Here is a 16,700-nt window from a genome sequence, read left to right as displayed (position 1 = left end):
AACAAACTACCGTATTTTCCGGACTATAAGTCGCTCCTGAGTATAAGTCGCATCAGTCAAAAAATGTGTCATGAACAGGGAAAAAACCATATATAAGTCGCACCGGACTATAAGTCACATTTATTTAGAAAAGTATTTCACAAAATCCAAAACCAAAAACAGAGACTGGATTATTGAGGCCAAAAAGATTAATGTTAATGAAGACGAAGGAGTGAAAGCAGACAAGAGGAGGGCAGGAAGGTAATTGCAAAGCAAAAGATTCACTGAAAGAAAATGCCATGTGGTACACCAAAATGTATTTAAATTGCGGAGAATAAAATGCAATCAAGCATTTTGGGCGATGTGGAGTCACAAGCTGGCAGCAGATTAAATGCTCACGGGAGAGAAAAAGATGCAGTTTTAGACTTGACTGAAGCAAGCCAGGCGATAGGCCAATAGGCCCGACTGTAATTGTAAAGCAATTTACAAAAGATTCACTGAACAAAAATGCTGATGTGGTACATGAAAATTTAGCTAAAAATGTGGAGAGTGCAATGCAATCAAGCATTTTGGACGATATTTTGGCACAAGCAACAGAACAAATGCTCACTGACCACCTCCGAGGGAGCGAGAGTAAAAAAGATGCGCATTTAAAACCAGGGCCTAAATTTCAGCGCGGGATTGCATTGCGCATAAATTATTACGTATTGAGCATACTAATAAAAGTCCCGCAACTCTAGCCATCTCGCTCGCTCTCTCTCAGCAGGATTTGTCACCGCTAAAGTCAAATTATAGCCTATAGGTGCTTCTACATCAACCGCTATGGACAGGAAAGGAAAACAAACGTTTAGCGATAAGGAACCGTCAGGAATTTTGCAAACACAGAAGCATGACAGCCTATAATATAACGCAAGAGAACATGGATGTGTTCTCCATTTGAGGAACGTTATAATCGATTGCGGACGTGAACAGACAGCTACAGACACGGACCATAGTAGGCCTACTTTCACTTTCTGTGCATATTCACGTGAAAGATAATTAGTAGCAAAACAGCGATCAAATATTACATGGCAGTGAGTTTTGTTTTCAAATGTTTTCATGCCTAGATAACGGGTGAGGAATGTTTAGGGGACAGACTATCGTAAATCCTCAAAGTATGGCTGGGCAAAGCACAGCACCTTTATTTGGACCATGGCTTGTAGGCTATTCGAGTCAGCTATAGGCCTTTATTTCTTGCGTTTTACTGTGAGACATAGGCCTATACTTTTCGTTATAGGAGCGGCATAGGCCTATATCAATGGAAATGGTTCATTAAGTTTCATGTATGAAAGAGTGTCGGGATTTCCATCCGCTTATTGCGAGATAAGGCATCCGCTTTCATTCATTCATGGAACGTGTGCTGTGCTGCAAGGGAAACCTTATTCCATATAGCCAAAGAGGTCTAAGATAGCCTACATTTAGTTATTTTTTAAATTATGCATGATTTACTTTTTTTTTAAAATTCGTAGGCTGATGCCTGGCAGCTAGCCTGGGTGTTCCCATGCTGCCTTGCGCGCGATTTGATTCACGCTGCTAAGGCAGCCTGGAGACCATGGAGCAAATTTTCGCCTGAGATAGGGAACCAATCACAGAACAGGGGGGAAAGCAAGACGATGATGAGCTATGCACAGACGCATTTGATAGACATCCGTGGCACCCAATAAACGGATCTGGGCATTTTTTTCAAATACGAGAAAATGAACGTTTGGTTCCCAGACCATGTCTCATTGAGAAGTGGTGGCGCTAGCCAGGCTACCTGGCAGCAACAATTGTGTTTAAATGTAGGTTATTGCTTCAGCCTCTAGCTCAGAAAGGGGCTGCGTGCGACTGGTAGCTGGAGAGCAACGTGTTGGAGACTCATGGTGTAGGATGATGACTTTTCATTGGCAACAATATTAAACCAACCAACAATATAAATGATTAAGAAGAGCTCTTTTATGAGTTAAATTGAAGCAAAATTATACTGGCTTTTATTTGTCCTGAATCTGAGGGCCGGCTATAAATAGAATCCCGGCCATAATTTGAGCATTTAAGTATGCACGTGTGTTTCAGGCATAGCAAGCACTAATCTCTGACTGAAAGTGCACAGGACTTGTGCATTTGAGAGCGCTCTCTCGAGGCTGTAGACGGTAATGTTTCATGTAGGGTTCATGTCAGTTAATATAAATTAACATTTAAAAACATGTTCAATTATTGTTTTCATATATAAGTCGCACCTGACTATAAGTCGCAGGACCAGCCAAACTATGAAAAAAAGTGTGACTTATAGTCCGGAAAATACGGTAGATCCTTATAGAAAGCTGTTAGCTTTCCTAAGCTATATAAGGTATAAGGAACCAATGAGCTAGACAACAAATTTCCATTATGTTATTGTGTAGCTAAGTACCCTGTGAGAGAGAAAGCTATAAGTTAGTGTCTTGAGAGTGAGACAGTTGTCTGCGTGACTTTCTGAGTCACTCCTTAGAGCAGTGGTTCTCAAACGTTTTCTTTCATTCCCCACTTTGATCAAGGGGGCATTCTCGAGCCCCACCTGTCCCTCATCGCTCTAAGAAAGTGGTATGTCAAGCTTAAAATTGTCAAATTTATTGAAATAATGACAAGTTCTAAATATATCCTCTTCAACAGAGTTAAAATCAGCGGGTGCTGCAGATATAATAATAAATAAATAAATACAAAATAACACACATATTTCTGTTTACCAGCAACATATTAGGAAGCATAGGCCATTTTACAGCATTGTACAATATATTCAATGAAATACCAACATGCTGCATTAAATGGATCCATAATCCAGTCATACAGAGCACTGCTGGTTGGGAAATATTTTTTAAATAAACTTTGCAGGGATGTGATGTAGGCCTACTGTTTAACACATGGGAATCACAAGAGGCTCCCGAATTAGACGTTTCAGCGATTTCGCTCAGAAATCTCAAAGGCATAATACTGTCGTGATCGACAGGCTCGTCGCTAGACAGGCCCCGAGCTGGCCAGGGGCCCCAAGACAACGACTGGTTAAGAATAAAATCAAGGGCGTAGGTTTGGTCTCAGCTTTGGTGGGGACACACCCCCAACTCCTGCTGTCACGATACCAACAATATTGTTTCAATACCAATACCAAGTGAAGAATCTCGATTTCGATACCTTTGCGATTTTTTAAAATTTGATTTGGTTTGGGGGCCCCCACCACCTTGACGGCATCAGTAATATTGAATATTGTGTGATCATTCACATCAGTGGCAATCATAGAATTTGATTGACCCTCCACAAACACACACACCCCCAAACCACACACACACACACAGAAAGTGATGGTTGTCATAGGTTTCTATTTCATATTTTGGTATTCATATAAACTTTATACTGTATGTTAATTATTTATAGCATTTTATTATCTGCATAATTACTAATAGCTAAACATATTTGGTCATTTGAATACATCATAATAATATTTAAATTATTAGTCTACACAATATCATCACATTTGTGGTGTGCAAGTTTAATTGTGTGCCTGTCACTTTAAGGAGAACGTGAACGCAATTAGCTTTCAAACTCACGGTTTTAGGCTAGTGGAAAATAGCTTTGCATATTGCAAGGATATGTGGATTCAATTCATCATGTTTGCTATGTCATTAGATAAAATAAATGTTAAAAAAACTAACAAGTCAAAGAAAATCTTTCTTGAATGAGATCATAAAAGGTGTTACATAAGTGTCTCGCAATGTTCATTTCTATAAGTATGGAAATGCACCATAGTTTGTCTTTTATTTGTTTGCATTGTGCAGTCTACATTCACAAAAACATTAGCCTACATGAACAGAATATAGGAACAGGAAAATGTTTCGGATACATTGTTTATTGCGACTGCAAGGTTGGTAGCCCAATTAACAGTCAGTGATGGTGACTTCTACTCTGTGCTTTATGCCAGCGGTCCCCAACCACCGGGCCGCAGGACATTCCTAACCGGGCCGTAGCCTACGACATGAGTTTAAAAAAAATGCATGCAAACTAAACTAAATTTAATTCGCAATAATGTCACGTTTTTACATGGCATAGGCCTATATGCAGTTGATTTGATTGCACGCATGTTTGCATTTTGCAAGGTCTATTTTCTTACGTCTGTCTGTCCCGCCTTCAACACTTTTACATATTGCCTTCAGCGCTGCGCAGCCTCAGGTCAGCTCACTTCACTTGATCAGTTCTTGGTGAACGGTAGTGTCACACGGTTAGCTAAACTGCTAGAATGAGCAACAAAAACAAGCATCTTTAGCAGGTCACTGGCCAAAGTGTTTGAGTTCGCGAGAGCAGAAAAAAAGTCACCGTTAGCTGCACATTTTAGCGATGAGGACTGGGTGTCAAAACTAAAACTTACCTGTGTGACATATTCGGGTTGCTTAATGACCTCAACCTGTCACTCCAGGGGAGAATGACAACTGTCTTTAAACTGGCAGATAAAGTCGCTGCATTTAAAGCCAAGCTTGATTTGTAGGGACGACGAGTGGACCGGGGTGTATTTGATATGTTCCAAAAAGTAGTGGGGGTTTTGGGAGAGACTGAGGCAAGGCCCTTTCTCTCGCAGCTGGTGCGCGATCACCTTGTTGCGCTCTCAAATGAGTTTGAGCATTAGCCTACTTCCCATCCTTCAAAGATTCACGGCAAACCAATGAGTGGGTCCGCAACCCATTTGTCAATATCCCGAATAGTCCTAACTTGTCAGCGCAGGAGGAAGAGCAGTTGATCGAAATTGCAAATGACGGTGGTCTTAAGAGAGTGTATAAGGAAACCTCTCTGGCGGGTTTTTGGATCAAAACCAAAGCAGAATATCCCGAGATAGCCGTAAAAGCGCTGAAAACGTTTCCCACCACGTATGTATGCGAGGCCGGGTTTTCGGCAATGACTGCAACTAGACAAATTATAAATCGACTGGACATTTCAAACACACTGAGGGTGTCACTGTCTTCCATCACCCCCAGATGGAAGCTTCTTGTTGCAGGGAAACAAGCAGGGCTCCCACTGATTATATTCGTAATGCACCTTTAGTTCCCATGTTTTGTTCCCATATTTTGTTAAGCATGTTCACACTTATAGATGTAGCTTCAAGTTGTTCAATATTCATAGTTCATATTGTTCAATTTTCACTTCTTCAAGTTCACGTTTTTCACAAGAGATCGTTACCTTCACTGAATACATAACTGGAGCTAGTTCTTTTCAAGTAATGCATGCACAACACATATGGAACATGGAACCCCCAAACCCCCCGCCGATCCGTGAAAAAAAAAATAGGAATCAAACCGGTCCATGGTTCATAAGGGGACCCCTGCTTTATGCGACTGTCTGTGCGGCACACCCCTATTTAACATGACTCCTAACCTTGGTTTAAAGATTACAGAAGCTAGGTTAACTGTAACAATATCCTGGGTAATATCCTTACAGGTAATGCTATTTTCCTTAGTAAAATCCGCATTTGAAAACCTTGTCACCAGTTGCCACAGTATACTTTGCCTACTTAGACTCTGCATAATGAAAACGCTTCAAATGTTCCTTTTGTTTCTGCACTGCCAATAAACCATAATTTCTCTAAATATCAAGCCTTTTCTTGTGGTCCAAGTCCGCGTTTTGATTAGCTTTTCTGTTGTTTAGATATGGCTATAATCACTTAAGGTATCCAAAGTGCATAATACTCCATTGTAGGCTACTTCATTCAGTTATTTAGCAGCTACGCCTCCAACATGGCCATGCTGCTGGGTTCCGGCCTAACGTGACGTCCGTGCAAACCCCTAATAGCAACTTAACTTACAGTTTTTAGTCCACAATAACTAAAGCCCTACAGTAGCACAATGTACAATTCTAAATCTAGCTTCTACTCAGAATAACCAAGGAGACTTCCCACTTCTTGAAGTAGCCTGTTCTTATTATGACTATAAGTTAAACACCTGGCAGTGTAGGGTTAATGCCGGTTTATGGCTTGCCACTAGCAGTGTTAGCCCACGCTAACATGTGGCAACTTTCACCAATGGTTGTGTTATTGCACATTAACCTCAACTACTCAAACTAACAGACTAAATGAACAATAAAATTAACTTACAGTTTGTTGTCCACAACAGTGCACAATGTAAACTTCTGAATCTCGTCCAAATGACCGATAAGTTTCCAACATCGAGGACTGTTCTTATCATGGCTAAAAGTTACATGATAAACAAAAGGGTGTTTTTTGGCTCCGCTACGCGTCGGGGAGTTCTTTGCCCCTCGCCCTCGTCCTTAATTCCGTATAACAGGACACCTCTACGGCCGTTATCCCTTACTTATTACACGGCTCTTCAAAATGCTGCAGAATGATCCATTCACTTGAATGGGCCTTCCCAACGTTCGGTGGTCTGCTAATTGTGACCGCCGCGCAGCGAAGCGGCGGTCATATTAACGTTTTTCATGTGATGTATTCTAGGTTCTATAGCTTTGTTTACATCCAGCTGGTAGGCAAGGGACAAGTTGAACCCATTGAACATCGTTGTCTGCAGCTGCCTCTTGGTAGGCTACATCTCTGTATTTCAGCAATGTCAACATTTCAGGCATCAATAAAGGTGATGAAATCTTCTTCAATATTTGATAGCCTGTCACAGCCTGTCACAGGAACGTTGTTTCGCTAAAATCGCCCTGATTTGGTGCATTGATCTGTATCGATAACGTTATGGGAGAACCTGCATGTAGCCTAATGGTAGCCTAACTTTTTTTCTCTGTTCAAAACTCGGTTTACACGAAGACAATAGCCTTTCTTCGAAGCTGTGAAATTTGACCAGAAAGGAACATGTCTTCCTTCTGAAAGCTGACACAAAATCAAACAATATTTGATCATTTAACTTCAACTGAACAGAGACAGGTCTTGGTAGGCAGACTCAGCAGACGTTAAAACAGTAGCCTACTGTTATAGTCAGAGTCAGTCAGCATCATGTAACATTAAAGGTGCCATGTGTAAGAATTGAAGTAAAAATATCCAAAAAATGAGCTACACGCATCAAAAGAATGAGAAGAAATAAGGGCGATGGTGTCATTGAAAAAATGACAAGGTATAGTGCTGCAGAGAACCTGAATTAGCATGCTAAATTACTAGCCACAGCCCGACAGGTGTCATAATACCAGTTTCGGCCATGGGAGGCTGTATGCGGGCAACATAACCGCCAGCCAAACTGCAATACACGTGTGTTGGTTGTTACTCTAGGGTAGACCAACACACTTTCTGGAGGTATACTGCCCCATCTTTTATGGAATGTGGAGTATGAATTGATTTTTTGGCGGACATTACACATGGCACCTTTAATGGCGTTAGTCATGAATCCTGTAACATATTATATCATATAACAGCGGATGGCTTATTCGAAGACGATCTGCATGGATATATAACCACCCAGAAAAACTCAGAATGTGAGTGATAAAGTTCATTAATTGTATGAAACTTTTTATTAGTTATCCATTGCAGCATCGCCTATATTAGGCTGTTATGCTAGCTCAGCCTTTAAATATGTTGTTATTTTGGTCATGTGGACTTGATTAAACGGGTAAAGATAATTCATAAACTGCTTATTTCTTACATGACTGAAGCAGTAGCCTAGGTTCAACAGTGGTGTTTGAGGTTGCTGTGTTAAGTTGTTGTGTGTGATAAGCTAAACAATTAGGATCAAATCAGTTTATTTTGACAAGCGGAGTTAGCCTGACCTATAACGTTAGCCTATAGCACATAAGCCTATTCTGTTTTCATTTATTAGCATTTGTTGTGATTATATAATCAAATGACACTCATGATAACTTGAAATAGAAGGACAGAAGATAGGTGATTGATGTCCACAAGCACCGAATTTCTCGATTAGAACAAACTGTTCGTAAAAATAATCTTGCCATGTTTAAAATGCTGCACTTTTTCCTTCATAGCCTATCTCTGGCAATTCATTTTTGGATGACTGTAGATAGGAGTATTTTAGCCCTACGTCTTTGTAGACAGTAGGCTACACCATTAGGCTATCTTGAGAATTAAAGACTTCACAGCTGCTAACGATCATCCTCCACAACCACGAGGATAGGTAGGCTAAACGGTCGTTCGTCATTAAGCCTTTTTTGCTTCTTATTAGTCAGATTTTTTTTTTTTTTTTTTTTCTTTTTTCGCATGCCCAAATTTCCGTCAATGATTCCCGGACACTGAAAGCCCGGGTACCGCAAACTTGGTGGGCATGTAACCCCACATGGATAGCATGGAACCATCGTTTTTCGTTTTGATCTGTAGCCCCCGCCCCCGCCCCGCTGGACTGGACCCCCCGAAAGGAGGGTAGGGCAGACACAGTTTCTGTGAATATCTCGAAAACCGTAGGGTTTAGGAGGACCATTTTTTTTTTGTATGTTGATCTCAAGGGGCCATGTCAACCCATTCCATAACCACTCATTTCATGTATAGCGCCACCTAGTTAAACACAAAAAAGTAAAAATGAGGTGTTGTAATTGAAGGTATCTGTGACCTAACATAGTCCAAACTGCACGAAATTGGAAGTGTACGATCATTATGACACCCTTTGTATGCACGCCAAGTTTTGTGGAATTCCGTTCATGGGGGGGCCACACAATAAATTCATTTATGTTACTATACACCAACTGGCCTGTAGGTGGCCGGAGACAGTTTTCTGTGAATATCTCGAGAACCGTAGGGCCTAGGAGGTCCACCTTTTTTATGTATGTTGGTCTTAAGGTGGCATGTCAACCCATCCCATTACCACTTATTTCATGTATAGCGCCACCTAGTTAAAAATTAAAAAGCAAAACATTAGGTGTTTTCATCACAATATCTCTGGCTGACAAGGTCAAAACTGCACGAAATTAAAAGTGTAGGATCATTATGACACCCTCCGAATGCATGCCAAGTTTTGTGTACTTTTGTTCATGGGGGGCCTTACAATAAAATAATTTATGTGTACATTTAGTGACGTACACCAACAAGGATTCCCGGGACACTGAAAGACCGGGGTACACAAAACTTGGTGGGCATGTGGGTAGATGACAAATAGCAGAATTCAGACTGTCCATGTGTCACACACTTATAAAAAATGGCAATTGTTAAGAATTGATATGGAAATGTTGTAGGTCTGGTAGGTTCAAGTTCTGTCATATTAAATTTATTGGATTTGTATTTCACTTTTGACTTAAAATAATCATCCAAACATAAAAAATGTTATATGGTGTGACTGTCCACCATGTGTGCGAACTTCCTAAAAAGAGTGTATATCCATAAAAAGTATAATTACTTTAAAGTTTTACCATGCATATAAAATAATTGGATGTTTTTTACAACCACAGAAAGTTTTGATGTTTATGCATGCTGTCCAACTAAGTTATAATCAAATATATTTTGTCCATAAAATGGTTGTCATATGGCGTGACACTATATTGTATATTTTGACTGGGCATTCATTTGGACATTATTATTGTGAAGAGGACCCTGCTTAATCAGGAAGTAACAATAGAATGTCAGGAGTAATTGGCATGGTCAAGAGGTGAGTTCTGCTTTTTAGATTTTTATATAAAAAGCTTTGAATTGGACATCATCAATCGTGGCCAAATTTTAGTGTCTTATGGTGTGACATCATTTGCCTAAAAAGTAGCTATTTTCCACAAATATTCTTCATGAATTCTTAAAAAGCACTGCTGCCATGTGGTCAGTTGCATGCTAAATAATAGTTAGCTGTATTTAACTGACTAGAAAATTAGCTTAACTGTCAAAATGTCATATAGTGTGACGCTGCATCATATGGTGTGACAGCTTTTTTCAAGTCACACTATATGACATTTCTGTCACACCATATGACCAAATTGCATTTTTAAATAAAAGTTCTTGTAAAAACATGTTTTAAATTCAGATATTATATGTTTTTTGTTAAATCTGTGATAATTGGAAAAAAAATGTATCTGTACAATTCATATTTCTCATACTTTTTTCTTTTATGTTACCATGCCATGTAAGTTTAAAAAATAAATACTAAACTTTCATCTATTTTGCTGTGACACGCATACACCATTCATAGAGTGACTTCAAAATTCATTGTTAATGATTTTATTGTCATTAAAAACCCTGTTTTGCTCTGACACATGGTGGAGTGGTGCAGTTCATCATATGGCGTGACACCATGTCATTTGGTGTGACATTAAATAATGTCACAAAAAATACTTTATAATTGAAAAATCATTAAAACATCAATAGCACACAAAGGAAATGGTATCTGCAAGAATCTCAAGAATTTTGAGTGAGTTCTTACAAGAAATATCAGAATTAAGCTAAAATATCTGGTTACAGTTAGGAGCATTCTCCACCTTGACAAAATAACTTGTTAAATTTTAGGTTGTTCTTTTAAATATTCACAAGGAAATGTTGCAAATCAAAGCAAACGTGATTAAAATGTACAGTGACATAAATTAAAGTAGAAAAAAGTATCTAATTTTCATTTTATTTCAAATTATTTTCACGTCACACCATATGACATTTTTAGGCACTAACATGACAAATTGACATAAATATATATTTCACTTTTTTTTTTGAAAAAAAAATGTATATTAGTCAAGTTTAGAGATACAGCAACACATATAAACACTTTTTAGGGATGATATTTGAAGTTTTTTTAAATTCCTTTTTTCAGGCTTATTTGTCATCCACCCATGTACCCCCACATGGATAGCATGGAACCGTCATTTTTCGTTTTGATCAGTACAAGCAATTTCAGGCCAATTTGTTGGTTTCCTGCTCAACACGACATGCCAACAATAAATGTTGAACATGTCCACAACCGCAAGGATCATATACATACAAATGGTATCAAAGGAAAGCCAACACTCACTCATCACAAAAAAAAAAAAATCAGCTTGACAACCACCCTTATATATATATATATATATATATGGGTGTCTTCTACCTAAAAGAATAGGGTGACAGCTTACCAAAACATGTCCGCAAAAGTCTTAACAGAAGCCCTTTCCAGAATTGGCCCCCTGACTATACCCTTATCACTCTTTTTGCACTTTTTTTCCAAATTTAGGGCCTTGTAGAAAGTCAATGAGAATGCTGTCTACACACTTTTAATGGGGTCATACTGAGAACATGTTTTTCTTCCACCCTACAAAGTTTGGGCAGCCTATGAATAATTTGTGATATTAATGCCCAAACATTGCTTCCTAGATAATGTGATTTTCAGGGTGTAAAACTGATGTAATTTGAAGGGCTGGAAATAACATGAAGACAACAGAAATATTTTACAGGCCTTGGTTTTAGGACCCATTGTTGATATAGACAAGGTTTGAACAAAATCTGAGACGGTGCTGACAACCTTATCTGATTTGACATGAAATGACCCAATTACCACCTCGTATATGTTGGAATACTGAAAAAAGAGTCAGTGTGAATGCTGCTGCTGGAAATTGTTACTGCCACCCTCTCAACACTGACCTGGACTCAAACATGTGAACTTGCTAGCACACCTGCTTGGTTGGGAAGCAGGTAGCAAGGAGGCTAAAACCAATGGGTTGCTACTGTAGCTGTTATATTTGCCATTTCTGCGACAATGCCGTGTTCTCATTGTTGTATCTGATTGCCAGTGTTGGGAACGTTACTTTAAAAAAGTAATTAGTTATAATTACTCACTACTTGTTCCAAAAAGTAACTGAGTTAGTAACTGAATTACTCTAACTAGTAACTCGTTACCAGGGAAAGTAACTATTTGTGTTACTGTTAAAAAATTGGATTTTTTGGAATTTGGATTTTTTGAGCAGCCAGTTGAAATGAGTAGAACAGACAGGTGTTTGTATAACTTTCGATATTTATTAGATAGATAGATAGATAGATAGATAGATATATACTTTATTGATCCCCAAGGAGAAATTCAAGATATTGCACATCGACAGACCTACGGTTGACTTCAGCCTGTGTCATAGGTTTTTGTTGTGAGGCAGAAAGATCTAGCTTTTGCTGCTTGGAGGACTGGGTCTGATTGGCTATATCATGAAAACACTGGCTCTGATTGGCTATCATGAAACATGACTCTGCCTTAGCCAATCATAATCGCTCACGTCGTTATTAACCCACCTCCTCACTAGCTGTGAGCCAGGGGTGCGTTCGGATTACACAGTTTATTCAATCAATTAGTAATGCACCGCATTTACTGTAACGTCTAGTAACGTTAACAGCGTTGTAACGACGGGAAAAGTAATTAGTTAGATTACCCCGTTACTGAAAAAATAACGTTGTTACCTAACGCCGTTCTTTTAAGGACTGCACCGCCAGTCTCAGTGCACCAGTGCCAGTCTCAATGTTCCAGCCCCGCCCCCACCTATGCAGCCCTTGAACTGGCCCTCAGAGCATTTGCAGTGAGCTGCACGGGGTGCCAAGTCATCAATGGTTTCTTGTCGTGATCCATTCTAAGTGGCCAGAGGTGACACCAATGGGCTTGGTAACATTCATTTAGATTCCCTAGTCTTACACAAACTGTGCTCATATAAGAAAGGGACTCGCCATATTTGCACAGTTTTCTATAACCCAAATAATGTCCCTAAAGTACGGAATCAGAGCGCACCTCAATTCAATTTCAATTTATTGTGCTTATATAGCGCCAAAACAATTACACATGTATCATGGCGCTTTACAGAATGTAGGCAAATCAGAGAAAAAGAAAAGAGGGAGAAAAGAAAAGGAAGAAAGATAGAAGGAAGGCCCATGGGTAACAGGGGCGAGGAAAAACTCCCTAGAATTGGAGATACATATAGGAATAAACCTCGAGCAGATCCACGACTCAAGGGCCTGACCCATCTGCCTAGGGTCAATACGGACAGTAAGGTCTGTAAACAATGACAAATGCATATGACAGTCAGGTGTGGAGAACAGGACATGGTGTTTAAAGCACCTGAGGTGAAAGTTACAAAAGGTTGGATGATTACGTATCCTGTATGATAAAGCATAATCATGATTTAGTGAGAGAAAGTGCAATAGTCCGGCGTCGGAATTGTCCAGGAAAGAAAGTTGTGAGGGGGCAGGTGGTGGGTCAGCAGACAGGCCAGAATCCGGGCAGAGTTGTCATAGGCAGGTGATGGGGTTGTACGGGCCAGGAATCCAGGTAAGGGGACAGTAATACAGCAGTCAAGGATGGGACTTCAGGTGGGATGGGTAAGAGGAGGGCCAGGCACACGGATGGTTGATGACTGGTGATGATATACCTCACAAGTGAGGTACAGTAAGGGAGAAGAAAAAAAAATGTAGAGTGGGTTAGTATTACTTGAAATCAATGTGGTTAATGTCCAGAAGTGATCAGTGGTGCTATATATTGTTACAGTAAATCATAGTGGGAATGGGCAAGAGAGGGAGAGTTGAGCGAAAGAGGGTAAGGGAGAGAGGAGGGGGGGGGGGGGGGTGTACGGCGTGGCACATGAGAAGTCCATGACAGCACTATGCTATAGCAGCATAACTAAGGCATGGTGAGGGGTAGTTGACACCAGCGCAGGTATGGTCAGTGACCACCATCTCACGCCCAACTGGGGTGCCAGTCACATGAGGACTCAGCAGGGTGGTCCATTCCAAAATCCCCGAGATGGGTGAAGTTCCACACTGCACCATACCTAACTATGGGAGGCAGTAAAGAGGTATGTTTTAAGTCTAGACTTAAAAATAGGGAGGGTGTCTGCTAATCGAATTGAGGAGGGTAGGTTATTCCAGAGGAGGGGTGCGCGATAACTAAAAGCTCTGCCACCTACTGTTGTTTTTGAGATTCTTGGAATTACAAGAAGGCCAGTATTCTGTGATCGTAGCGGTCTGGGTGGGTTATATGAGACTAGGAGATCTTTAATATATTCTGGTGCCTGGCCATTAATGGCTTTGTAATGCTAGAAGTAATACTTTGAAGTCAATGCGACTTTTAACAGGCAGCCAAATGTAGAGAGGCCAGGATAGGGGAAATATGTTCATATTTTTTAGTTCTAGTGAGTGTGCGAGCAGCTGCATGTTGTATAAGCTGTAAGCTCTTTAGACAGGTGTTTTTGCAGCCAGCATACAGAGCATTGCAATAATCAATCCTTGAGGTTACAAAAGCATGGATTCATTTTTCAGTGTCTGGTAAGGATAAGGACTTCCTTATCTTTGAAATGTTCCTTAAGTGATAGAATGAAGTTTTGGTAATCTGTTTTATGTGATTACTTAGTGATAGGTCTTGGTCAATTGTAACTCCTAAATTTGTAACACTTGTGGATGAGGATAGTCGAAGATCAGTAAATGTAGCCTGTGATGACGATAGGATATCCCTCATCTTTTTAGGACCTACAACCATGACTTCTGTTTTGTCGGAGTTCAAAAGCAGGAAATTATTTGTCATCCATGTCTTTATATCTCTTATACATGTGTCAAGTTTGGCTAACGGAGTTAATTCGTCAGGTTTTACGGAAAGGTATAGTTGTGTATCGTCCGCATAAGAATGAAATTTAATGCCATGTTTTCTAGTTTCAGAGCCTAGGGTAAGCATATAGAGAGAAAATAACAGGGGCCCTAGTACTGAGCCTTGAGGCACCCCATATTTTACCTTTAGTCTGGATAGACGGTTTATTGTGGACTTGTACAAATTGTCTGCGGTTAGAAAGGTATGATCTAAACCAAGCGAGTCCTGAGTCTTTAATGCCTATCAAATGTTCAAGCCTGTGAAGTAGTATGTCATGGTCTATGGTGTCGAAGGCAGCACTGAAGTCCAGTAGGACTAAAATTGATATATGTCCATTATCGGCAGCAATGAGGAGGTCATTAAAAACTTTAACTAAGGCTGAGCAATGGAGTACGACTATCTGGTGAGACTGATTGGTTATTAATCTTATCTCTAATTGTTTAAATTTTGTCATTGAAAAAATTCATGAAGTCATTACTGTTTAGGCATATAGGGATAGATTTGGTTACTTCAGTGTGGCTCTTCGTCAGGCAGGAAATTGTGGTAAAGAGAAATTTTGTATTATTTTTGTTTTCTTCGATCAGCAAGGAATAGTAGGTTGACTTAGCCTCGTTGAGTGCTTTTTTGTAGGTGATAAGACTATCTTTCCATGCTTGGCGGAAGACTTCTAATTTAGTAGTACGCCATTTTTGGCGCTGCTTGTTTGAGGGTTTTTGTCTGTGTGGTGTACCATGGAGCACGCCTTACGCCTTACGCCTCACGCCTTTAGTGGTGCTACTGAATCAAGGGTTTAGCGTAATGAGTTCATTACATTATCAGTTAACAAATTGACCTCGGTTGGATTAAGGAAAGGGCCTTCTGACACCACATGGGTCCGGAAGGGGGCAAACGTTTCGTTTTTTCAGATAGGCCGCGGCTGTAGTATTCAGCTAAATTGGGTACTGCTTATTGTAGTGTCATTGTAAAAGTAATTAGATGGTGGTCAGTTAAGGTCGGGTGTTGTGGTATAACTGCTAACCGCTCTATGCTTATGCCGTATGACAAGACTAGAACAATAGTATGATTATCTCGGTGTGTGGGTGAATTAACATTTTGACAGAACCCAACATGTTCAATTAGGGATTGAAATGCAATTGTGAGACAATCATTCACATTATCCATATGAATATTGAAATCACCCAATATAAGTATTTTTTTCAGTTTGGATGGTTAAAGTGGAAAGTAAATCAGAAAATTATTCTAAGAATTCAGTGTAGGGGCCAGGGGGTCTGTACAATGTGACCACAGTTACAGGCTGATTAGTTTTCCAATCTGGGGGTAAAAAATTTAGGACTAGAACTTCAAAAGATTTAAACTTGTGTGTAAGCTTGGGAGATGTGAGAAGACTAGATTGATAAATTGTAGCTACTCCCCTTCCCCTGCCAGTGTGGCGTGGTACATGATAATTAAGATGAGAGGGAGGTGTAGACTCATTTAATGGAAGGTATTCGTCTGGTTTAAGCCAGGTTTCAGTAAGGCACATAACATCTATATGATTGTCTGTAATAATTGCATTAACCAAGGCAGTTTTTATTCGACAGTGATCGAATATTGAGTAAAGCAAATGTAAGTTGCGCTTGTGGAGGAATTTGCTTAGCCAAAGAAGTTTTTATCGTAATAAGATTGCTACGAATAATTCCCCTCGTGGGTCGAATAAGAGTTGACAGTCTTGGTACAGACACCCTCTCTATTTGGTTATGTATGCCCTGTATATCCTGTATATCTGGGTGGCTGTTAGGACGGCAGAGATCTGTGTAAGACATTATCTCTGCCTCCTGGACCTCTGGTTCGTCAGGAACTAGCCTCGGTTAAGTGACGGTCTATGTTCCTTGAAAGGAGATAAGCACCCTTCGAATTGGGATGGATACTGTCTCTTTTCAATAGTCCAGGTTTCCTCCAGAATGAGCTAAAGTTATCTATGAAGCCCACATTGTTATTGGCACACCACTTTGCCAGCCATCGGTTGAGGTCTGAAATTCTGCTGAGCATTTCATCACCTCTTCTAATAGGTATGGGTCAAGAGAAAGTTACAGAGACAGACATCTGTTGCACGAACCTGCACACAGAGATAAAGTTTTGTATGGTGATCTCAGATTGACGCAATCGGACATCATTAGTGCCGGTGTGGATGACTATTTTCGAGTATTTACGATTAGCTTTAGCCAGCACTTTCAAATTTAATTCGATGTCATTAGCTCTGGCCCCAGATAT

The 16,700-nt window shown here is 40.0% G+C and overlaps 1 protein-coding gene across 4 annotated transcripts in view; it reads right to left on the bottom strand.

Moving 5' to 3' along the window:
* LOC125292710 (gamma-crystallin M2-like) overlaps positions 1-6,300 on the bottom strand; it is a 238,608-nt gene extending 232,308 nt beyond the window's left edge. For all 4 annotated transcript variants that reach the window (XM_048240143.1, XM_048240141.1, XM_048240142.1 and 1 more), the window contains exon 1: positions 6,101-6,300. The gene's annotated coding sequence lies outside the window, so the exon portion shown is untranslated. The remainder of the gene's footprint in view (positions 1-6,100) is intronic.
* Positions 6,301-16,700: the final 10,400 nt, after the last annotated feature.

Source organism: Alosa alosa, chromosome 3 (assembly GCF_017589495.1).
Source record: "Alosa alosa isolate M-15738 ecotype Scorff River chromosome 3, AALO_Geno_1.1, whole genome shotgun sequence".
Classification (NCBI taxonomy): Eukaryota; Metazoa; Chordata; class Actinopteri; order Clupeiformes; family Clupeidae; genus Alosa; species Alosa alosa.
This window is presented reverse-complemented; position numbering and strand designations above follow the sequence as displayed.